Source organism: Harmonia axyridis, chromosome 6 (genome assembly GCF_914767665.1).
Source record: "Harmonia axyridis chromosome 6, icHarAxyr1.1, whole genome shotgun sequence".
Classification (NCBI taxonomy): domain Eukaryota; kingdom Metazoa; phylum Arthropoda; class Insecta; order Coleoptera; family Coccinellidae; genus Harmonia; species Harmonia axyridis.
Window position 1 is genome coordinate 12,919,929 of NC_059506.1, and position 26,880 is coordinate 12,946,808.

Sequence of the window (26,880 nt, forward strand, 5' to 3'; positions counted from 1 at the left end):
ATTGTTGATTTTCTTGGACTAGGATGTCACGCAGCTAGCTATAATCTCCCAAGTGGTAAGGTCAATTGCTGCTGTAACCACAAATGCACGACTGATTTCTGTTGTTAATTTCATTTGTTTTTTATTTCCTTCTATGTTTCTCATTCTAACACTTTTCATCGTATTGCACAGGGACGATAGCTTGACACACGTGTCTAAGGAAACCACTTTGGTATAAGGGACTGTTCTTATTCTCTTTTTTTTGTTTAATCAACAATTATCCAAGTAGGCCTTTCCACATTGTTGATTTTCTTGGACTCGGATGTCACGCAGGTAGCTATAATCTCCCACGTGGTAAGGTCAATTGCTGCTGTAACCACAAATGTACGACTGACTTCTGTTGTTGATTTGATTTGTTTGTTATTTCCTTCTATGTGGTTTCCTTAGACACGTGTGTCAAGCTTTCGTCCCTGTACAATACGATGAAAAGTGTTAGAATGTGAAACATTGAAGAAAATAACAAACGAATGAAATCAACAACTGAAGTCAGTCGTGCATTTGTGGTTACAGCAGCAATTGACCTTACCACGTGGGAGATTATAGCTCCCTGCGTGACATCCGAGTCCAAGAAAATCAACAATGTGGAATGGCTTAGTTGGATAATTGTTCACTAAACAAAAAGCAAGGAATAAGAACAGTCCCTCATACTAAAGTGGTTTCCTTAGACACGTGTGTCAAGCTTTCGTCCCTGTGCAATACGATGAAAATTGTTAGAATGTAACAGTTTTCATCGTATTGCACAGGGACGAAAGCTTGACACACGTGTCTAAAGAAACCACATTGGTATGAGGGACTGTTCTTATTCCCTTTTTTCTTTTTGATGAACAATTATCCAAATAAGCCATGCCACATTGTTGATTTTCTTGGAGTCGGATGTCACGCAGGTAGCTATAATCTCCCACGTAGTAAGGTCAATTGCTGCTTTAACCACAAATGCACGACTGACTTCTGTTGTTGATTTCATTCGTTTGTTATTTTCTTCAATGTTTCTCATTCTAACACTTTTCATCGTATGCACAGGGACGAAAGCTTGACACACGTGTCTAGGGAAACCACTTTGGTATGAGGGACTGTTCTCATTCCTTTTTTTTTGTTTAATGAACAATTATCCAAGTAAGCCATTCCACATTGTTGATTTTCTTGGACTCGGATGTCACGCAGGGAGCTATAATCTCCCACGTGGTAAGGTCAATTGCTGCTGTAACCACAAATGCACGACTGAATTCTGTTGTTGATTTCATTCGTTTGTTATTTTCTTCAATGTTTCACATTCTAACACTTTTCATCGTATTGTACAGGGACGAAAGCTTGACACACGTGTCTAAGGAAACCACTTTGGTATAAGGGACTGTTCTTATTCCCTTCTTTTTGTTTAATGAACAATTATCCAAGTAAGCCATTCCACATTGTTGATTTTCTTGAACTCGGATGTCACGCAGGTAGCTATAATCTCCCACGTGGTAAGGTCCATTGCTGCTGTAACCACGAATGCACGATTGACTTCTGTTGTTGATTTCATTTGTTTGTTATTTCCTTCTATGTTTCTCATTCTAACACTTTTCATCGTATTGCACAGGGACGAAAGCTTGACACACGTGGCTAAGGAAACCACATTGGTATAACTGTTCTTATTCCCCTTTTTTCATCTCGATGAACAATTATCCAAGTAAGCCATTCCACATTGTTGATTTTCTTGGACTCGGATGTCACGCAGGTAGCTATAATCTCTCACGTGGTAAAGTCAATTGCTGCTGTAACCACAAATGCACGACTGACTTATGGTGTTGATCTCATTCGTTTGTTATTTTCTTCAATGTTTCTCATTCTAACACTTTTCATCGTATTGCACAGGGACGAAAGTTTGACACACGTGTCTGAGGAAACCAATTTGGTATAAGTGTTCTTATTCCCTTCTTTTTGTTTAATGAACAATTATCCAAGTAAGCCATTCCACATACTTGATTTTCTTAGACTCGGAAGTCACGCAGGTAGCTATAATCTCCCACGTGGTAAGGTCAATTGCTGCTGTCACCACAAATGCACGACTGACTTCTGTTGTTGATTTCATTTGTTTATTATTTCCATGAATGTTTCTCATTCTTACACTTCTCATCGTATTGCACAGGGACGAAAGCTTGACACACGTGTCTAAGGAAACCAATTTGGTATAAGTGTTCTTATTCCCTTCTTTTTGTTTAATGAACAATTATCCAAGTAAGCCATTCCATATTGTTGATTTTCTTGAACTCGGATGTCACGCAGGTAGCTATAATCTCCCACGTGGTAAGGTCCATTGCTGCTGTAACCACGAATGCACGATTGACTTCTGTTGTTGATTTCATTTGTTTGTTATTTCCTTCTATGTTTCTCATTCTAAAACTTTTCATCGTATTGCACAGGGACGAAAGCTTGACACACGTGTCTAAGGAAACCACATTGGTATAAGGGACTGTTCTTATTCCCCTTTTTTCATTTTGATGAACAATTATCCAAGTAAGCCATTCCACATTGTTGATTTTCTTGGACTCGGATGTCACGCAGGTAGCTATAATCTCTCACGTGGTAAAGTCAATTGCTGCTGTAACCACAAATGCACGATTGACTTCTGTTGTTGATTTCATTTGTTTGTTATTTCCTTCTATGTTTCTCATTCTAAAACTTTTCATCGTATTGCACAGGGACGAAAGCTTGACACACGTGTCTAAGGAAACCACTTTGGTATAAGGGACTGTTCTTATTCCCTTCTTTTTGTTTAATGAACAATTATCCAAGTAAGCCATTCCACATTGTTGATTTTCTTGAACTCGGATTTCACGCAGGTAGCTATAATCTCTCACGTGGTAAAGTCAATTGCTGCTGTTACCACAAATGCACGACTGACTTCTGTTGTTGATCTCATTCGTTTGTTATTTTCTTCAATGTTTCTCATTCTAAAACTTTTCATCGTATTGCACAGGGACGAAAGTTTGACATACGTGTCTGAGGAAACCAATTTGGTATAAGTGTTCTTATTCCCTTCTTTTTGTTTAATGAACAATTATCCAAGTAAGCCATTCCACATACTTGATTTTCTTAGACTCGGATGTCACGCAGGTAGCTATAATCTCCCACGTGGTAAGGTCAATTGCTGCTGTCACCACAAATGCACGACTGACTTCTGTTGTTGATTTCATTTGTTTATTATTTCCTTCAATGTTTCTCATTCTTACACTTCTCATCGTATTGCACAGGGACGAAAGCTTGACACACGTGTCTAAGGAAACCAATTTGGTATAAGTGTTCTTATTCCCTTCTTTTTGTTAAATGAACAATTATCCAAGTAAGCCATTCCATATTGTTGATTTTCTTGAACTCGGATGTCACGCAGGTAGCTATAATCTCCCACGTGGTAAGGTCAATTGCTGCTGTCACCACAAATGCACGACTGACTTCTGTTGTTGATTTCATTTGTTTATTATTTCCTTCAATGTTTCTCATTCTTACACTTCTCATCGTATTGCACAGGGACGAAAGCTTGACACACGTGTCTAAGGAAACCAATTTGGTATAAGTGTTCTTATTCCCTTCTTTTTGTTAAATGAACAATTATCCAAGTAAGCCATTCCATATTGTTGATTTTCTTGAACTCGGATGTCACGCAGGTAGCTATAATCTCCCACGTGGTAAGGTCCATTGCTGCTGTAACTACGAATGCACGATTGACTTCTGTTGTTGATTTCATTTGTTTGTTATTTCCTTCTATGTTTCTCATTCTAAAACTTTTCATCGTATTGCACAGGGACGAAAGCTTGACACACGTGTCTAAGGAAACCACATTGGTATGAGGGACTGTTCTTATTCCCCTTTTTTCATTTTGATGAACAATTATCCAAGTAAGCCATTCCAAATTGTTGATTTTCTTGGACTCGGATGTCACGCAGGGAGCTATAATTTCCCACGTGGTAAGGTAATTTGCTGCTGTAACCACAATTGGATGGCTGACTTCTGTTGTTGATTTCATTTGTTTGTTATTTCCTTCAATGTTTCTCATTCTAACACTTCTCATCGTATTGCACAGGGACGAAAGCTTGACACACGTGTCTATGGAATGGTATAAGGGACTGTACTTATTCCCTTCTTTCTGTAAAATGATCAATTATCCAAGTAAGCCATTCCACATTGTTGATTTTCATGGACTCGGATGACACGCAGGGAGCTATAATCTCCCACGGGGTAAGGTAATTTGCTGCTGTAACCACAATTGGACGGCTGACTTCTGTTGTTGATTTCATTTGTTTGTTATTTCCTTCAATGTTTCTCATTCTTACACTTCTCATCGAATTGCACAGGGACGAAAGCTTGACACACGTGTCTAAGGAAACCAATTTGGTATAAGTGTTCTTATTCCCTTCTTTTTGTTCAATGAACAATTATCCAAGTAAGTCATTCCATATTGTTGATTTTCTTGAACTCGGATGTCACGCAGGTAGCTATAATCTCCCACGTGGTAAGGTCAAATGCTGCTGTAACGACAAATGCACGACTGACTTCTGTTGTTGATTTCATTTGTTTGTTATTTCCTTCTATGTTTCTCATTCTAACACTTTTCATCGTATTGCTGAGAGACGAAAGCTTACTACACGTGTCTAAGGAAACCACTTTGGTATAAGGGACTGTTCTTATTCCTTTTTTTTGTCAAATGAACAATTATCTAAGTAGGCCATTCCACATTGTTGATTTTTCATCGTATTGCACAGGGACGAAAGCTTGACACACGTGTCTGAGAAAACCACTTTGGTATGAGGGACTGTTCTTATTCCCTTCTTTTTGTTTAATCAACAATTATCCAAGTAAGCCATTCTACATTGTTGATTTTCTTGGACTCGGATGTCACGCAGGTAGCTATAATCTCCCACGTGGTAAGGTCAATTGCTGCTGTAACCACAAATGCACGACTGACTTCTGTTGTTGATTTCATTCGTTTGTTATTTTCTTCAATGCTTCTCATTCTAACACTTTTCATCGTATTGCACAGGGACGAAAGCTTGACACACGTGTCTAAGGAAACCACTTTGGTATAAGGGACTGTTCTTATTCCCTCCTTTTTGTTTAATGAACGATTATCCAAGTAAGCCATTACACATTGTTGATTTTCTTGGACTCGGATGTCACGCAGCTAGCTATAATCTCCCACGTGGTATGGTCAATTGCTGCTGTAACCACAAATGCACGACTGACTTCTGTTGTTGATTTCATTTGTTTGTTATTTCCTTCAATGTTTCTCATTCTAACTCTTTTCATCGTATTACACAGGGACGAAAGCTTGACTTACGTGTCTAAGGAAGCCACATTGGTATGAGGGACTGTTCTTATTCCCTTTTTTTTTTTTGATGAACAATTATCCAAGTGCGCCATTCCACATTGTTGATTTTCTTGGACTAGGATGTCACACAGCTAGCTATAATCTCCCAAGTGGTAAGGTCAATTGCTGCTGTAACCACAAATGCACGACTGACTTCTGTTGTTAATTTCATTTGTTTGTTATTTTCTTCTATGTACCTCATTCTAACACTTTTCATCGTATTGCACAGGGACGAAAGCTTGACACACGTGTCTAAGGAAACCACTTTGGTATAAGGGACTGTTCTTATTCTCTTTTTTTTGTTTAATCAACAATTATCCAAGTAGGTCTTTCCACATTGTTGATTTTCTTGGACTCGGATGTCACGCAGGTAGCTATAATCTCTCACGTGCTAAGGTCAATTGCTGCTGTAACCACAAATGTACGACTGACTTCTGTTGTTGATTTGATTTGTTTGTTATTTCCTTCTATGTTTCTCATTCTTACACTTTTCATCGTATTGCACAGGGACGAAAGCTTGACACACGTGTCTAAGGAAACCACTTTGGTATAAGGGACTGTTCTTATTCTCTTTTTTTTTGTTTAATCAACAATTATCCAAGTAGGCCATTCCACATTGTTGATTTTCTTGGACTCGGATGTCACGCAGGTAGCTATAATCTCCCACGTGGTGAGGTCAATTGCTGCTGTAACCACAAATGCACGACTGACTTCTGTTGTTGATTTCATTTGTTTGTTATTTCCTTCTATGTGGTTTCCTTAGACACGTGTGTCAAGCTTTCGTCCCTGTACAATACGATGAAAAGTGTTAGAATGTGAAACATTGAAGAAAATAACAAACGAATGAAATCAACAACTGAAGTCAGTCGTGCATTTGTGGTTACAGCAGCAATTGACCTTACCACGTGGGAGATTATAGCTACCTGCGTGACATCCGAGTCCAAGAAAATCAACAATGTGGAATGGCTTAGTTGGATAATTGTTCATTAAACAAAAAGCAAGGAATAAGAACAGTCCCTCATACTAAAGTGGTTTCCTTAGACACGTGTGTCAAGCTTTCGTCCCTGTGCAATACGATGAAAATTGTTAGAATGTAACAGTTTTCATCGTATTGCACAGGGACGAAAGCTTGACACACGTGTCTAAAGAAACCACATTGGTATGAGGGACTGTTCTTATTCCCTTTTTTCTTTTTGATGAACAATTATCCAAATAAGCCATGCCACATTGTTGATTTTCTTGGAGTCGGATGTCACGCAGGTAGCTATAATCTCCCACGTAGTAAGGTCAATTGCTGCTTTAACCACAAATGCACGACTGACTTCTGTTGTTGATTTCATTCGTTTGTTATTTTCTTCAATGTTTCTCATTCTAACACTTTTCATCGTATGCACAGGGACGAAAGCTTGACACACGTGTCTAGGGAAACCACTTTGGTATGAGGGACTGTTCTCATTCCTTTTTTTTTGTTTAATGAACAATTATCCAAGTAAGCCATTCTACATTGTTGATTTTCTTGGACTCGGATGTCACGCAGGGAGCTATAATCTCCCACGTGGTAAGGTCAATTGCTGCTGTAACCACAAATGCACGACTGAATTCTGTTGTTGATTTCATTCGTTTGTTATTTTCTTCAATGTTTCACATTCTAACACTTTTCATCGTATTGTACAGGGACGAAAGCTTGACACACGTGTCTAAGGAAACCACTTTGGTATAAGGGACTGTTCTTATTCCCTTCTTTTTGTTTAATGAACAATTATCCAAGTAAGCCATTCCACATTGTTGATTTTCTTGAACTCGGATGTCACGCAGGTAGCTATAATCTCCCACGTGGTAAGGTCCATTGCTGCTGTAACCACGAATGCACGATTGACTTCTGTTGTTGATTTCATTTGTTTGTTATTTCCTTCTATGTTTCTCATTCTAACACTTTTCATCGTATTGCACAGGGACGAAAGCTTGACACACGTGGCTAAGGAAACCACATTGGTATAACTGTTCTTATTCCCCTTTTTTCATCTTGATGAACAATTATCCAAGTAAGCCATTCCACATTGTTGATTTTCTTGGACTCGGATGTCACGCAGGTAGCTATAATCTCTCACGTGGTAAAGTCAATTGCTGCTGTAACCACAAATGCATGACAAATGACTGACTTATGGTGTTGATCTCATTCGTTTGTTATTTTCTTCAATGTTTCTCATTCTAACACTTTTCATCGTATTGCACAGGGACGAAAGTTTGACACACGTGTCTGAGGAAACCAATTTGGTATAAGTGTTCTTATTCCCTTCTTTTTGTTTAATGAACAATTATCCAAGTAAGCCATTCCACATACTTGATTTTCTTAGACTCGGAAGTCACGCAGGTAGCTATAATCTCCCACGTGGTAAGGTCAATTGCTGCTGTCACCACAAATGCACGACTGACTTCTGTTGTTGATTTCATTTGTTTATTATTTCCATCAATGTTTCTCATTCTTACACTTCTCATCGTATTGCACAGGGACGAAAGCTTGACACACGTGTCTAAGGAAACCAATTTGGTATAAGTGTTCTTATTCCCTTCTTTTTGTTTAATGAACAATTATCCAAGTAAGCCATTCCATATTGTTGATTTTCTTGAACTCGGATGTCACGCAGGTAGCTATAATCTCCCACGTGGTAAGGTCCATTGCTGCTGTAACCACGAATGCACGATTGACTTCTGTTGTTGATTTCATTTGTTTGTTATTTCCTTCTATGTTTCTCATTCTAAAACTTTTCATCGTATTGCACAGGGACGAAAGCTTGACACACGTGTCTAAGGAAACCACATTGGTATAAGGGACTGTTCTTATTCCCCTTTTTTCATTTTGATGAACAATTATCCAAGTAAGCCATTCCACATTGTTGATTTTCTTGGACTCGGATGTCACGCAGGTAGCTATAATCTCTCACGTGGTAAAGTCAATTGCTGCTGTAACCACAAATGCACGATTGACTTCTGTTGTTGATCTCATTCGTTTGTTATTTTCTTCAATGTTTCTCATTCTAAAACTTTTCATCGTATTGCACAGGGACGAAAGTTTGACATACGTGTCTGAGGAAACCAATTTGGTATAAGTGTTCTTATTCCCTTCTTTTTGTTTAATGAACAATTATCCAAGTAAGCCATTCCACATACTTGATTTTCTTAGACTCGGATGTCACGCAGGTAGCTATAATCTCCCACGTGGTAAGGTCCATTGCTGCTGTAACCACGAATGCACGATTGACTTCTGTTGTTGATTTCATTTGTTTGTTATTTCCTTCTATGTTTCTCATTCTAAAACTTTTCATCGTATTGCACAGGGACGAAAGCTTGACACACGTGTCTAAGGAAACCACTTTGGTATAAGGGACTGTTCTTATTCCCTTCTTTTTGTTTAATGAACAATTATCCAAGAAAGCCATTCCACATTGTTGATTTTCTTGAACTCGGATTTCACGCAGGTAGCTATAATCTCTCACGTGGTAAAGTCAATTGCTGCTGTAACCACAAATGCACGACTGACTTCTGTTGTTGATCTCATTCGTTTGTTATTTTCTTCAATGTTTCTCATTCTAAAACTTTTCATCGTATTGCACAGGGACGAAAGTTTGACATACGTGTCTGAGGAAACCAATTTGGTATAAGTGTTCTTATTCCCTTCTTTTTGTTTAATGAACAATTATCCAAGTAAGCCATTCCACATACTTGATTTTCTTAGACTCGGATGTCACGCAGGTAGCTATAATCTCCCACGTGGTAAGGTCAATTGCTGCTGTCACCACAAATGCACGACTGACTTCTGTTGTTGATTTCATTTGTTTATTATTTCCTTCAATGTTTCTCATTCTTACACTTCTCATCGTATTGCACAGGGACGAAAGCTTGACACACGTGTCTAAGGAAACCAATTTGGTATAAGTGTTCTTATTCCCTTCTTTTTGTTAAATGAACAATTATCCAAGTAAGCCATTCCATATTGTTGATTTTCTTGAACTCGGATGTCACGCAGGTAGCTATAATCTCCCACGTGGTAAGGTCAATTGCTGCTGTCACTACAAATGCACGACTGACTTCTGTTGTTGATTTCATTTGTTTATTATTTCCTTCAATGTTTCTCATTCTTACACTTCTCATCGTATTGCACAGGGACGAAAGCTTGACACACGTGTCTAAGGAAACCAATTTGGTATAAGTGTTCTTATTCCCTTCTTTTTGTTAAATGAACAATTATCCAAGTAAGCCATTCCATATTGTTGATTTTCTTGAACTCGGATGTCACGCAGGTAGCTATAATCTCCCACGTGGTAAGGTCCATTGCTGCTGTAACTACGAATGCACGATTGACTTCTGTTGTTGATTTCATTTGTTTGTTATTTCCTTCTATGTTTCTCATTCTAAAACTTTTCATAGTATTGCACAGGGACGAAAGCTTGACACACGTGTCTAAGGAAACCACATTGGTATGAGGGACTGTTCTTATTCCCCTTTTTTCATTTTGATGAACAATTATCCAAGTAAGCCATTCCAAATTGTTGATTTTCTTGGACTCGGATGTCACGCAGGGAGCTATAATTTCCCACGTGGTAAGGTAATTTGCTGCTGTAACCACAATTGGATGGCTGACTTCTGTAGTTGATTTCATTTGTTTGTTATTTCCTTCAATGTTTCTCATTCTAACACTTCTCATCGTATTGCACAGGGACGAAAGCTTGACACACGTGTCTATGGAATGGTATAAGGGACTGTACTTATTCCCTTCTTTCTGTATAATGATCAATTATCCAAGTAAGCCATTCCACATTGTTGATTTTCATGGACTCGGATGACACGCAGGGAGCTATAATCTCCCACGGGGTAAGGTAATTTGCTGCTGTAACCACAATTGGACGGCTGACTTCTGTTGTTGATTTCATTTGTTTGTTATTTCCTTCAATGTTTCTCATTCTTACACTTCTCATCGAATTGCACAGGGACGAAAGCTTGACACACGTGTCTAAGGAAACCAATTTGGTATAAGTGTTCTTATTCCCTTCTTTTTGTTCAATGAACAATTATCCAAGTAAGTCATTCCATATTGTTGATTTTCTTGAACTCGGATGTCACGCAGGTAGCTATAATCTCCCACGTGGTAAGGTCAATTGCTGCTGTAACCACAAATGCACTACTGACTTCCTTTGTTGATTTCATTCGTTTGTTATTTCCTTCAATGTTTCTCATTCTAACACTTCTCATCGTATTGCACAGGGACGAAAGCTTGACACACGTGTCTATGGAAACCACATTGGTATAAGGGACTGTACTTATTCCCTTCTTTCTGTATGATGATCAATTATCCAAGTAAGCCATTCCACATTGTTGATTTTCATGGACTCGGATGACACGCAGGTAGCTATAATCTCCCACGTGGTAAGGTCAATTTGGTATGAGGGACTGTTCTTATTCCCTTCTTTTTGTTTGATGAACAATTATCCAAGTAAGTCATTCCACATTGTTGATTTTCTTGGACTCGGATGTCACGCAGGTAGCTATAATCTCCCATGTGGTAAGGTCAATTGCTGCTGTAACCACAAATGCACGACTGACTTCTGTTGTGGATTTCATTGGTTTGTTATTTTCTTCAATGTTTCTCATTCTAACACTTTTCATCGTATTGCACAGGGACGAAAGTTTGACACACGTGTCTGAGGAAACCAATTTGGTATAAGTGTTCTTATTCCCTTCTTTTTGTTTAATGAACAATTATCCAAGTAAGCCATTCCATATTGTTGATTTTCTTGAACTCGGATGTCACGCAGGTAGCTATAATCTCCCACGTGGTAAGGTCAATTGCTGCTGTCACTACAAATGCACGACTGACTTCTGTTGTTGATTTCATTTGTTTATTATTTCCTTCAATGTTTCTCATTCTTACACTTCTCATCGTATTGCACAGGGACGAAAGCTTGACACACGTGTCTAAGGAAACCAATTTGGTATAAGTGTTCTTATTCCCTTCTTTTTGTTAAATGAACAATTATCCAAGTAAGCCATTCCATATTGTTGATTTTCTTGAACTCGGATGTCACGCAGGTAGCTATAATCTCCCACGTGGTAAGGTCCATTGCTGCTGTAACTACGAATGCACGATTGACTTCTGTTGTTGATTTCATTTGTTTGTTATTTCCTTCTATGTTTCTCATTCTAAAACATTTCATAGTATTGCACAGGGACGAAAGCTTGACACACGTGTCTAAGGAAACCACATTGGTATGAGGGACTGTTCTTATTCCCCTTTTTTCATTTTGATGAACAATTATCCAAGTAAGCCATTCCAAATTGTTGATTTTCTTGGACTCGGATGTCACGCAGGGAGCTATAATTTCCCACGTGGTAAGGTAATTTGCTGCTGTAACCACAATTGGATGGCTGAATTCTGTAGTTGATTTCATTTGTTTGTTATTTCCTTCAATGTTTCTCATTCTAACACTTCTCATCGTATTGCACAGGGACGAAAGCTTGACACACGTGTCTATGGAATGGTATAAGGGACTGTACTTATTCCCTTCTTTCTGTATAATGATCAATTATCCAAGTAAGCCATTCCACATTGTTGATTTTCATGGACTCGGATGACACGCAGGGAGCTATAATCTCCCACGGGGTAAGGTAATTTGCTGCTGTAACCACAATTGGACGGCTGACTTCTGTTGTTGATTTCATTTGTTTGTTATTTCCTTCAATGTTTCTCATTCTTACACTTCTCATCGAATTGCACAGGGACGAAAGCTTGACACACGTGTCTAAGGAAACCAATTTGGTATAAGTGTTCTTATTCCCTTCTTTTTGTTCAATGAACAATTATCCAAGTAAGTCATTCCATATTGTTGATTTTCTTGAACTCGGATGTCACGCAGGTAGCTATAATCTCCCACGTGGTAAGGTCAATTGCTGCTGTAACCACAAATGCACTACTGACTTCCTTTGTTGATTTCATTCGTTTGTTATTTCCTTCAATGTTTCTCATTCTAACACTTCTCATCGTATTGCACAGGGACGAAAGCTTGACACACGTGTCTATGGAAACCACATTGGTATAAGGGACTGTACTTATTCCCTTCTTTCTGTATGATGATCAATTATCCAAGTAAGCCATTCCACATTGTTGATTTTCATGGACTCGGATGACACGCAGGTAGCTATAATCTCCCACGTGGTAAGGTCAATTTGGTATGAGGGACTGTTCTTATTCCCTTCTTTTTGTTTGATGAACAATTATCCAAGTAAGTCATTCCACATTGTTGATTTTCTTGGACTCGGATGTCACGCAGGTAGCTATAATCTCCCATGTGGTAAGGTCAATTGCTGCTGTAACCACAAATGCACGACTGACTTCTGTTGTGGATTTCATTGGTTTGTTATTTTCTTCAATGTTTCTCATTCTAACACTTTTCATCGTATTGCACAGGGACGAAAGTTTGACACACGTGTCTGAGGAAACCAATTTGGTATAAGTGTTCTTATTCCCTTCTTTTTGTTTAATGAACAATTATCCAAGTAAGCCATTCCACATACTTGATTTTCTTAGACTCGGATGTCACGCAGGTAGCTATAATCTCCCACGTGGTAAGGTCAATTGCTGCTGTCACCACAAATGCACGACTGACTTCTGTTGTTGATTTCATTTGTTTATTATTTCCTTCAATGTTTCTCATTCTTACACTTCTCATCGTATTGAACAGGGACGAAAGCTTGACACACGTGTCTATGGAAACCACATTGGTATAAGGGACTGTTCTTATTCCCTTCTTTCTGTATAATGATCAATTATCCAAGTAAGCCATTCCACATTGTTTATTTTCATGGACTCGGATGACACGCGGGTAGCTATAATCTCCCACGTGGTAAGGTCAATTGCTGCTGTAACCACAAATGCACGACGGAATTCTGTTGTTGATTTCATTCGTTCGTTATTTTCTTCAATGTTTCTCATTCTAACACTTTTCATCGTATTGCACAGGGACGAAAGCTTGACACACGTGTCTAAGGAAACAACTTTGGTATAAGGACTGTTCTTATTCCCTTCTTTTTGTTTAATGAACAATTATCCAAGTAAGCCATTCCACATTGTTGATTTTCTTGGACTCGGATGTCACGCAGCTAGTTATAATCTCCCACGTGGTAAGGTCAATTGCTGCTGTAACCACAAATGCACGACTGACTTCTGTTGTTGATTTCATTTGTTTGTTATTTCCTTCAATGTTTCTCATTCTAACACTTTTCATCGTATTGCACAGTGACGAAAGCTTGACACACGTGTCAAAGGAAACCTCAAGGGTTTGTTCTCATTCCCTTTTTTCTTTTTGATGAACAATTATCCAAGTAAGCCATTCCAAATTGTTGATTTTCTTGGACTCGGATGACACACGGGTAGCTATAATCTCCCACGTGGTAAGGTCCATTGCTGCTGTAACCACAAATGCACGACTGACTTCTGTTGTTGATTTCATTTGTTTGTTATTTCCTTCAATGTTTCTCATTCTAACACTTTTCATCGTATTGCACAGGGACGAAAGCTTGACACACGTGTCTAAGGAAACCACATTGGTATAAGGACTGTTCTCATTCCCTTCTTTTTGTTTAATGAACAATTATCCAAGTAAGCCATTCCACATTGTTGATTTTCTTAGACTCGGATGTCACGCAGGTAGCTATAATCTCCCACGTGGTAAGGTCAATTGCTGCTGTAACCACAAATGCACGACTGACTTCTGTTGTTGATTTCATTTGTTTGTTTTTCCTTCTATGTTTCTCATTCTAACACTTTTCATCGTATTGCACAGGGACGAAAGCTTAACACACGTGTCTAAGGAAACCACATTGGTATAAGGGACTGTTCTTATTCCCTTTTTTTTGTTTGATCAACAATTATCCAAGTAGGCCATTCCACATTGTTGATTTTCTTGGACTCGGATCTCACGCAGGTAGCTATTATCTCCCACGTGGTAAGGTCAATTGCTGCTGTAACCACAAATGCACGACTGACTTCTGTTGTTGATTTCATTTGTTTGTTATTTCCTCCTATGTTTCTCATTCTAACACTTTTCATCGTATTGCACAGGGACGAAAGCTTGACACACGTGTCTAAGGAAACCACATTGGTATAAGGACTGTTCTTATTCCCTTCTTTTTGTTTAATGAACAATTATCCAAGTAAGCCATTCCACATTGTTGATTTTCTTGGACTCGGATGTCACGCAGGTAGCTATAATCTCCCACGTGGTAAGGTCAATTGCTGCTGTAACCACAAATACACGACTGACTTCTGTTGTTGATTTCATTTGTTTGTTATTTCCTTCTATGTTTCTCATTCTAACACTTTTCATCGTATTGCACAGGGACGAAAGCTTGACACACGTGTCTAAGGAAACCACTTTGGTATAAGGGACTGTTCTTATTCCCTTTTTTTTGTTTGATCAACAATTATCCAAGTAGGCCATTCCACATTGTTGATTTTCTTGGACTCGGATCTCACGCAGGTAGCTATTATCTCCCACGTGGTAAAGTCAATTGCTGCTGTAACCACAAATGCACGACTGACTTCTGTTGTTGATTTCATTTGTTTGTTTTTTCCTTCAATGTTTCTCATTCTAACACTTTTCATCGTATTGCACAGGGACGAAAGCTTGACACACGTGGCTAAGGAAACCACATTGGTATAACTGTTCTTATTCCCCTTTTTTCATCTTGATGAACAATTATCCAAGTAAGCCATTCCACATTGTTGATTTTCTTGGACTCGGATGTCACGCAGGTAGCTATAATCTCTCACGTGGTAAAGTCAATTGCTGCTGTAACCACAAATGCACGACTGACTTATGTTGTTGATCTCATTCGTTTGTTATTTTCTTCAATGTTTCTCATTCTAACACTTTTCATCGTATTGCACAGGGACGAAAGTTTGACACACGTGTCTGAGGAAACCAATTTGGTATAAGTGTTCTTATTCCCTTCTTTTTGTTTAATGAACAATTATCCAAGTAAGCCATTCCACATACTTGATTTTCTTAGACTCGGAAGTCACGCAGGTAGCTATAATCTCCCACGTGGTAAGGTCAATTGCTGCTGTCACCACAAATGCACGACTGACTTCTGTTGTTGATTTCATTTGTTTATTATTTCCATCAATGTTTCTCATTCTTACACTTCTCATCGTATTGCACAGGGACGAAAGCTTGACACACGTGTCTAAGGAAACCAATTTGGTATAAGTGTTCTTATTCCCTTCTTTTTGTTTAATGAACAATTATCCAAGTAAGCCATTCCATATTGTTGATTTTCTTGAACTCGGATGTCACGCAGGTAGCTATAATCTCCCACGTGGTAAGGTCCATTGCTGCTGTAACCACGAATGCACGATTGACTTCTGTTGTTGATTTCATTTGTTTGTTATTTCCTTCTATGTTTCTCATTCTAAAACTTTTCATCGTATTGCACAGGGACGAAAGCTAGACACACGTGTCTAAGGAAACCACATTGGTATAAGGGACTGTTCTTATTCCCCTTTTTTCATTTTGATGAACAATTATCCAAGTAAGCCATTCCACATTGTTGATTTTCTTAGACTCGGATGTCACGCAGGTAGCTATAATCTCCCACGTGGTAAGGTCAATTGCTGCTGTAACCACAAATGCACGACTGACTTCTGTTGTTGATCTCATTCGTTTATTATTTCCTTCAATGTTTCTCATTCTTACACTTCTCATCGTATTGCACAGGGACGAAAGCTTGACACACGTGTCTAAGGAAACCAATTTGGTATAAGTGTTCTTATTCCCTTCTTTTTGTTAAATGAACAATTATCCAAGTAAGCCATTCCATATTGTTGATTTTCTTGAACTCGGATGTCACGCAGGTAGCTATAATCTCCCACGTGGTAAGGTCAATTGCTGCTGTCACCACAAATGCACGACTGACTTCTGTTGTTGATTTCATTTGTTTATTATTTCCTTCAATGTTTCTCATTCTTACACTTCTCATCGTATTGCACAGGGACGAAAGCTTGACACACGTGTCTAAGGAAACCAATTTGGTATAAGTGTTCTTATTCCCTTCTTTTTGTTAAATGAACAATTATCCAAGTAAGCCATTCCATATTGTTGATTTTCTTGAACTCGGATGTCACGCACCTGCGTTATACCTACCTATAATCTAATAATAATAATTATAGCTACCTAGCTATAATCTCCCACGTGGTAAGGTCCATTGCTGCTGTAACTACGAATGCACGATTGACTTCTGTTGTTGATTTCATTTGTTTGTTATTTCCTTCTATGTTTCTCATTCTAAAACTTTTCATCGTATTGCACAGGGACGAAAGCTTGACACACGTGTCTAAGGAAACCACATTGGTATGAGGGACTGTTCTTATTCCCCTTTTTTCATTTTGATGAACAATTATCCAAGTAAGCCATTCCAAATTGTTGATTTTCTTGGACTCGGATGTCACGCAGGGAGCTATAATTTCCCACGTGGTAAGGTAATTTGCTGCTGTAACCACAATTGGATGGCTGACTTCTGTTGTTGATTTCATTTGTTTGTTATTTCCTTCAATGTTTCTCATTCTAACACTTCTCATCGTATTGCACAGGGACGAAAGCTTGACACACGTGTCTATGGAATGGTATAAGGGACTGTACTTATTCCCTTCTTTCTGTATAATGATCAATTATCCAAGTAAGCCATTCCACATTGTTGATTTTCATGGACTCGGATGACACGCAGGGAGCTATAATCTCCCACGGGGTAAGGTAATTTGCTGCTGTAACCACAATTGGACGGCTGACTTCTGTTGTTGATTTCATTTGTTTGTTATTTCCTTCAATGTTTCTCATTCTTACACTTCTCATCGAATTGCACAGGGACGAAAGCTTGACACACGTGTCTAAGGAAACCAATTTGGTATGAGTGTTCTTATTCCCTTCTTTTTGTTCAATGAACAATTATCCAAGTAAGTCATTCCATATTGTTGATTTTCTTGAACTCGGATGTCACGCAGGTAGCTATAATCTCCCACGTGGTAAGGTCAATTGCTGCTGTAACCACAAATGCACTACTGACTTCCTTTGTTGATTTCATTCGTTTGTTATTTCCTTCAATGTTTCTCATTCTAACACTTCTCATCGTATTGCACAGGGACGAAAGCTTGACACACGTGTCTATGGAAACCACATTGGTATAAGGGACTGTACTTATTCCCTTCTTTCTGTATGATGATCAATTATCCAAGTAAGCCATTCCACATTGTTGATTTTCATGGACTCGGATGACACGCAGGTAGCTATAATCTCCCACGTGGTAAGGTCAATTTGGTATGAGGGACTGTTCTTATTCCCTTCTTTTTGTTTGATGAACAATTATCCAAGTAAGTCATTCCACATTGTTGATTTTCTTGGACTCGGATGTCACGCAGGTAGCTATAATCTCCCATGTGGTAAGGTCAATTGCTGCTGTAACCACAAATGCACGACTGACTTCTGTTGTGGATTTCATTCGTTTGTTATTTTCTTCAATGTTTCTCATTCGAACACTTTTCATCGTATTGCACAGGGACGAAAGTTTGACACACGTGTCTGAGGAAACCAATTTGGTATAAGTGTTCTTATTCCCTTCTTTTTGTTTAATGAACAATTATCCAAGTAAGCCATTCCACATACTTGATTTTCTTAGACTCGGATGTCACGCAGGTAGCTATAATCTCCCACGTGGTAAGGTAAATTGCTGCTGTAACCACAAATGCACGACTGACTTCTGTTGTTGATTTCATTTGTTTGTTTTTTCCTTCTATGTTTCTCATTCTAAAACTTTTCATCGTATTGCACAGGGACGAAAGCTTGACACACGTGTCTAAGGAAACCACATTGGTATAAGGGACTGTTCTTATTCCCTTTTTTCTTTTTGATGAACAATTATCCAAATAAGCCATTCCACATTGTTGATTTTCTTGGACTCTGATGTCACGCAGGTAGCTATAATCTCCCACGTGGTAAGGTCAATTGCTGCTGTAACCACAAATGCACGACTGACTTCTGTTGTTGATTTCATTCGTTTGTTATTTTCTTCAATGTTTCTCATTCTAACACTTTTCATCGTATTGCACAGGGACGAAAGCTTGACACACGTATCTAAGGAAACAACTTTGGTATAAGGACTGTTCTTATTCTCTTCTTTTTGTTGAATGAACAATTATCCAAGTAAGCCATTCCACATCGTTGATTTTCTTTAACTCGGATGTCACGCAGGTAGCTATAATCTCCCACGTGGTAAGGTCAATTGCTGCTGTAACCACAAATAAACGACTGACTTCTGTTGTTGATTTCATTTGTTTGTTTTTTCCTTCTATGTTTCTCATTCTAACACTTTTCATCGTATTGCACAGGGACGAAAGCTTGACACAAGTGTCATAGGAAATCACATTGGTATAAGGGACTGTTCTTATTCCCTTTTTTCTTTTTGATGAACAATTATCCAAATAAGCCATTCCACATTGTTGATTTTCTTGGACTCGGATGTCACGCAGGTAGCTATAATCTCCCACGTGGTAAGGTCAATTGCTGCTGTAACCCAAATGCGCGACTGACTTCTGTTGTTGATTTCATTCGTTTGTTATTTTCTTCAATGTTTCTCATTCTAACACTTTTCATCGTATTGAACAGGGATGAAAGCTTGACACACGTGTCTAAGGAGACCACTTTGGTATAAGGGACTGTTCTTATTCCCTTCTTTCTTTTTGATGAACAATTATCCAAATAAGCCATTCCACATTGTTGATTTTCTTGGACTCGGATGTCACGCAGGTAGCTATAATCTCCCACGTGGTAAGGTCAATTGCTGCTGTAACCACAAATGCACGACTGACTTCTGTTGTTGATTTCATTTGTTTGTTTTTTCTTTCTATGTTTCTCATTCTAACACTTTTCATCGTATTGCACAGGGACGAAAGCTTGACACACGTGTCTATGGAAACCACATCGGTATAAGGGACTGTTCTTATTCCATTCTTTCTGTATAATGATCAATTATCCAAGTGAGCCATTCCACATTGTTGATTTTCTTGGACTCGGATGTCAAGCAGGTAGCTATTATCTCCCACGTGGTAAGGTCAATTGCTGCTGTAACCACAAATGCACGACTGACTTCTGTTGTTGATTTCATTTGTTTGTTATTTCCTTCAATGTTTCTCATTCTAACTCTTTTCATCGTATTACACAGGGACGAAAGCTTGACTTACGTGTCTAAGGAAGCCACATTGGTATGAGGGACTGTTTTTATTCCCTTTTTTCTTTTTGATGAACAATTATCCAAATAAGCCATTCCACATTGTTGATTTTCTTGGACTCTGATGTCACGCAGGTAGCTATAATCTCCCACGTGGTAAGGTCAATTGCTGCTGTAACCACAAATGCTCGACTGACTTCTGTTGTTGATTTCATTCGTTTGTTATTTTCTTCAATGTTTCTCATTCTAACACTTTTCATCGTATTGCACAGGGACGAAAGCTTGACACACGTATCTAAGGAAACAACTTTGGTATAAGGACTGTTCTTATTCTCTTCTTTTTGTTGAATGAACAATTATCCAAGTAAGCCATTCCACATTGTTGATTTTCTTGGACTAGGATGTCACGCAGGTAGCTATAATCTCCCACGTGGTAAGGTCAATTGCTGCTGTAACCCAAATGCGCGACTGACTTCTGTTGTTGATTTCATTCGTTTGTTATTTTCTTCAATGTTTCTCATTCTAACACTTTTCATCGTATTGAACAGGGACGAAAGCTTGACACACGTGTCTAAGGAGACCACTTTGGTATAAGGGACTGTTCTTATTCCCTTCTTTCTTTTTGATGAACAATTATCCAAATAAGCCATTCCACATTGTTGATTTTCTTGGACTCGGATGTCACGCAGGTAGCTATAATCTCCCACGTGGTAAGGTCAATTGCTGCTGTAACCACAAATGCACGACTGACTTCTGTTGTTGATTTCATTTGTTTGTTTTTTCTTTCTATGTTTCTCATTCTAACACTTTTCATCGTATTGCACAGGGACGAAAGCTTGACACACGTGTCTATGGAAACCACATCGGTATAAGGGACTGTTCTTATTCCATTCTTTCTGTATAATGAACAATTATCCAAGTAAGCCATTCCACATTGTTGATTTTCTTGGACTAGGATGTCACGCAGCTAGCTATAATCTCCCACGTGGTAAGGTCAATTGCTGCTGTAACCACAAATGCACGACTGACTTCTGTTGTTGATTTCATTTGTTTGTTATTTCCTTCAATGTTTCTCATTCTAACACTTTTCATCGTATTGCACAGGGACGAAAGCTTGACACACGTGTCAAAGGAAACCTCAAGGGTTTGTTCTCATTCCATTTTTTCTTTTTGATGAACAATTATCCAAGTAAGCCATTCCAAATTGTTGATTTTCTTGGACTCGGATGACACACGGGTAGCTATAATCTCCCACGTGGTAAGGTCCATTGCTGCTGTAACCACAAATGCACGACTGACTTCTGTTGTTGATTTCATTTGTTTGTTATTTCCTTCAATGTTTCTCATTCTAACACTTTTCATCGTATTGCACAGGGACGAAAGCTTGACACACGTGTCTAAGGAAACCACATTGGTATAAGGACTGTTCTCATTCCCTTCTTTTTGTTTAATGAACAATTATCCAAGTAAGCCATTCCACATTGTTGATTTTCTTAGACTCGGATGTCACGCAGGTAGCTATAATCTCCCACGTGGTAAGGTCAATTGCTGCTGTAACCACAAATGCACGACTGACTTCTGTTGTTGATTTCATTTGTTTGTTTTTCCTTCTATGTTTCTCATTCTAACACTTTTCATCGTATTGCACAGGGACGAAAGCTTGACACACGTGTCTAAGGAAACCACATTGGTATAAGGGACTGTTCTTATTCCCTTTTTTTTGTTTGATCAACAATTATCCAAGTAGGCCATTCCACATTGTTGATTTTCTTGGACTCGGATCTCACGCAGGTAGCTATTATCTCCCACGTGGTAAGGTCAATTGCTGCTGTAACCACAAATGCACGACTGACTTCTGTTGTTGATTTCATTTGTTTGTTATTTCCTCCTATGTTTCTCATTCTAACACTTTTCAACGTATTGCACAGGGACGAAAGCTTGACACACGTGTCTAAGGAAACCACATTGGTATAAGGACTGTTCTTATTCCCTTCTTTTTGTTTAATGAACAATTATCCAAGTAAGCCATTCCACATTGTTGATTTTCTTGGACTCGGATGTCACGCAGGTAGCTATAATCTCCCACGTGGTAAGGTCAATTGCTGCTGTAACCACAAATACACGACTGACTTCTGTTGTTGATTTCATTTGTTTGTTATTTCCTTCTATGTTTCTCATTCTAACACTTTTCATCGTATTGCACAGGGACGAAAGCTTGACACACGTGTCTAAGGAAACCACTTTGGTATAAGGGACTGTTCTTATTCCCTTTTTTTTGTTTGATCAACAATTATCCAAGTAGGCCATTCCACATTGTTGATTTTCTTGGACTCGGATGTCACGCAGGTAGCTATAATCTCCCACGTGGTAAGGTCAATTGCTGCTGTAACCACAAATGCACGACTGACTTCTGTTGTTGATTTCATTTGTTTGTTTTTTCCTTCTATGTTTCTCATTCTAACACTTTTCATCGTATTGCACAGGGACGAAAGCTTGACACGCGTGTCAAAGGAAACCACATTGGTATAAGGGACTGTTCTTATTCCCTTTTTTCTCTTTGATGAACAATTATCCAAATAAGCCATTCCACATTGTTGATTTTCTTGGACTCGGATGTCACGCAGGTTGCTCTAATCTCGCACGTGGTAAGGTCAATTGCTGCTGTAACCACAAATGCACGACTGACTTCTGTTGTTGATTTCATTCGTTTGTTATTTTCTTCAATGTGTCTCATTCTAACACTTTTCATCGTATTGCAGAGGGACGAAAGCTTGACACACGTGTCTAAGGAAACCACTTTGGTATAAGGGACTGTTCTTATTCCCTTCTTTTTGTTTAATGAACAATTATCCAAGTAAGCCATTCCACATTATTGATTTTCTTGGACTCGGATGTCACGCAGGTAGCTATAATCTCCCACGTGGTAAGGTCAATTGCTGCTGTAACCACGAATGCACGACTGACTTCTGTTGTTGATTTCATTTGTTTGTTATTTCCTTCAATGTTTCTCATTCTAACTCTTTTCATCTTATTACACAGGGAGGAAAGCTTGACTTACGTGTCTAAGGAAGCCACATTGGTATGAGGGTCTGTTCTTATTCCCTTTTTTTTTTTTGATGAACAATTATCCAAGTAAGCCATTCCACATTGTTGATTTTCTTGGACTAGGATGTCACGCAGCTAGCTATAATCTCCCAAGTGGTAAGGTCAATTGCTGCTGTAACCACAAATGCACGACTGACCTCTGTTGTTAATTTCATTTGTTTGTTATTTCCTTCTATATTTCTCATTCTAACACTTTTCATCGTATTGCACAGGGACGAAAGCTTGACACACGTGTCTAAGGAAACCACTTTGGTATAAGGGACTGTTCTTATTCTCTTTTTTTTGTTTAATCAACAATTATCCAAGTAGGCCTTTCCACATTGTTGATTTTCTTGGACTCGGATGTCACGCAGGTAGCTATAATCTCCCACGTGGTAAGGTCAATTGCTGCTGTAACCACAAATGTACGACTGACTTCTGTTGTTGATTTGATTTGTTTGTTATTTCCTTCTATGTTTCTCATTCTAATACTTTTCATCGTATTGCACAGGGACGAAAGCTTGACACACGTGTCTAAGGAAACCACTTTGGTATAAGAAACTGTTCTTATTCTCTTTTTCTTGTACAATTATCCAAGTAGGCCATTCCACATTGTTGATTTTCTTGGACTCGGATGTCACGCAGGTAGCTATAATCTCCCACGTGGTAAGGTCAATTGCTGCTGTAACCACAAATGCACGACTGACTTCTGTTGTTGATTTGATTTGTTTGTAATTTCCTTCTATGTTTCTCATTCTAACACTTTTCATCGTATTACACAGGGACGAAAGCTTGACACACGTGTCTAAGGAAACCACATTGGTATAAGGGACTGTTCTTATTCCCTTTTTTCTTTTTGATGAACAATTATCCAAATAAGCCATTTCACATTGTTGATTTTCTTGGACTCGGATGTCACGCAGGTAGCTATAATCTCCCACGTGGTAAGGTCAATTGCTGCTGTAACCACAAATGCACGTCTGACCTCTGTTGTTGATTTGATTTGTTTGTTATTTCCTTCTATGTTTCTCATTCTTATACTTTTCATCGTATTGCACAGGGACGAAAGCTTGACACACGTGTCTAAGGAAACCACTTTGGTATAAGAAACTGTTCTTATTCTCTTTTTCTTGTACAATTATCCAAGTAGGCCATTCCACATTGTTGATTTTCTTGGACTCGGATGTCACGCAGGTAGCTATAATCTCCCACGTGGTAAGGTCAATTGCTGCTGTAACCACAAATGCACGACTGACTTCTGTTGTTGATTTGATTTGTTTGTAATTTCCTTCTATGTTTCTCATTCTAACACTTTTCATCGTATTGCACAGGGACGAAAGCTTGACACACGTGTCTAAGGAAACCACTTTGGTATAAGGGACTGTTCTTATTCTCTTTTTTTTGTTTAATCAACAATTATCCAAGTAGCCCTTTCCACATTGTTGATTTTCTTGGACTCGGATGTCACGCAGGTAGCTATAATCTCCCACGTGGTAAGGTCAATTGCTGCTGTAACCACAAATGTACGACTGACTTCTGTTGTTGATTTGATTTGTTTGTTATTTCCTTCTATGTTTCTCATTCTAATACTTTTCATCGTATTGCACAGGGACGAAAGCTTGACACACGTGTCTAAGTAAACCACTTTGGTATAAGAAACTGTTCTTATTCTCTTTTTCTTGTACAATTATCCAAGTAGGCCATTCCACATTGTTGATTTTCTTGGACTCGGATGTCACGCAGGTAGCTATAATCTCCCACGTGGTAAGGTCAATTGCTGCTGTAACCACAAATGCACGACTGACTTCTGTTGTTGATTTGATTTGTTTGTAATTTCCTTCTATGTTTCTCATTCTAACACTTTTCATCGTATTACACAGGGACGAAAGCTTGACACACGTGTCTAAGGAAACCACATTGGTATAAGGGACTGTTCTTATTCCCTTTTTTCTTTTTGATGAACAATTATCCAAATAAGCCATTTCACATTGTTGATTTTCTTGGACTCGGATGTCACGCAGGTAGCTATCCACGTGGTAAGGTCAATTGCTGCTGTAACCACAAATGCACGACTGACTTCTGTTGTTGATTTGATTTGTTTGTTATTTCCTTCTATGTTTCTCATTCTAATACTTTTCATCGTATTGCACAGGGACGAAAGCTTGACACACGTGTCTAAGTAAACCACTTTGGTATAAGAAACTGTTCTTATTCTCTTTTTCTTGTACAATTATCCAAATAAGCCATTCCACATTGTTGATTTTCTTGGACTAGGATGTCACGCAGCTAGCTATAATCTTCCAAATGGTAAGGTCAATTGCTGCTGTAACCACAAATACACGACTGACTTCTGTTGTTGATTTCATTTGTTTGTTATTTCCTTCTATGTTTCTCATTCTAACACTTTTCATCGTATTACACAGGGACGAAAGCTTGACACACGTGTCTAAGGAAACCACATTGGTATAAGGGACTGTTCTTATTCCCTTTTTTCTTTTTGATGAACAATTATCCAAATAAGCCATTTCACATTGTTGATTTTCTTGGACTCGGATGTCACGCAGGTAGCTATAATCTCCCACGTGGTAGAATCAATTGCTGCTGTAACCAAAATTGAACGTCTGACTTCTGTTGTTGATTTCATTTGTTTGTTATTTCCTTCTATGTTTCTCATTCTAATACTTTTCATCGTATTGCACAGGGACGAAAGCTTGACACACGTGTCTAAGTAAACCACTTTGGTATAAGAAACTGTTCTTATTCTCTTTTTCTTGTACAATTATCCAAGTAGGCCATTCCACATTGTTGATTTTCTTGGACTCGGATGTCACGCAGGTAGCTATAATCTCCCACGTGGTAAGGTCAATTGCTGCTGTAACCACAAATGCACGACTGACTTCTGTTGTTGATTTGATTTGTTTGTAATTTCCTTCTATGTTTCTCATTCTAACACTTTTCATCGTATTACACAGGGACGAAAGCTTGACACACGTGTCTAAGGAAACCACATTGGTATAAGGGACTGTTCTTATTCCCTTTTTTCTTTTTGATGAACAATTATCCAAGTAAGCCATTCCACATTGTTGATTTTCTTGGACAAGGATGTCACGCAGCTAGCTATAATCTCCCACGTGGTAAGGTCAATTGCTGCTGTAACCACAAATGCACGACTGACTTCTCTTGTTAATTTCATTTGTTTGTTATTTCCTTCTATGTTTCTCATTCTAACACTTTTCATCGTATTGCACAGGGACGAAAGCTTGACACACGTGTCTAAGGAAACCACTTTGGTATAAGGGACAGTTCTTATTCCTTTTTTTTTGTTTAATGAACAATTATCCAAGTTAGCCATTCCACATTGTTGATTTTCTTGGACTCGGATGTCACGCAGGTAGCTATAATCTCCCACGTGGTAGAATCAATTGCTGCTGTAACCAAAATTGAACGTCTGACTTCTGTTGTTGATTTCATTTGTTTGTTATTTCCTTCAATGTTTCTCATTCTTACACTTTTCATCGTAAATCACAGGGACGAAAGCTTGACACACGTGTCTATGGAAACCACATCGGTATAAGGGACTGTTCTCATTCCATTCTTTCTGTATAATGATCAATTATCCAAGTAAGCCATTCCACATTGTTGATTTTCTTGGACTCGGATGTCACGCAGGTAGCTATAATCTCCCAGGTGGTAAATTCAATTGCTGCTGTAACAACAAATGCACGACTGACTTCTGTTGTTGATTTCATTTGTTTGTTATTTCCTTCAATGTTTCTCCTTCTAACTCTTTTCATCATATTACACAGGGACGAAAGCTTGACTTACGTGTCTAAGGAAGCCACATTGGTATGAGGGACTGTTCTTATTCCCTTTTTTCTTTTTGATGAACAATTATCCAAGTAAGCCATTCCACATTGTTGATTTTCTTGGACTAGGATGTCACGCAGCTAGCTATAATCTCCCAAGTGGTGAGGTCAATTGCTGCTGTAACCACAAATGCACGACTGACTTTTCTTGTTAATTTCATTTGTTTGTTATTTCCTTTTATGTTTCTCATTCTAACACGTTTCATCGTAATGCTGAGGGACGAAAGCTTGACACACGTGTCTATGGAAACCACATTGGTATAAGGGACTGTTCTCATTCCC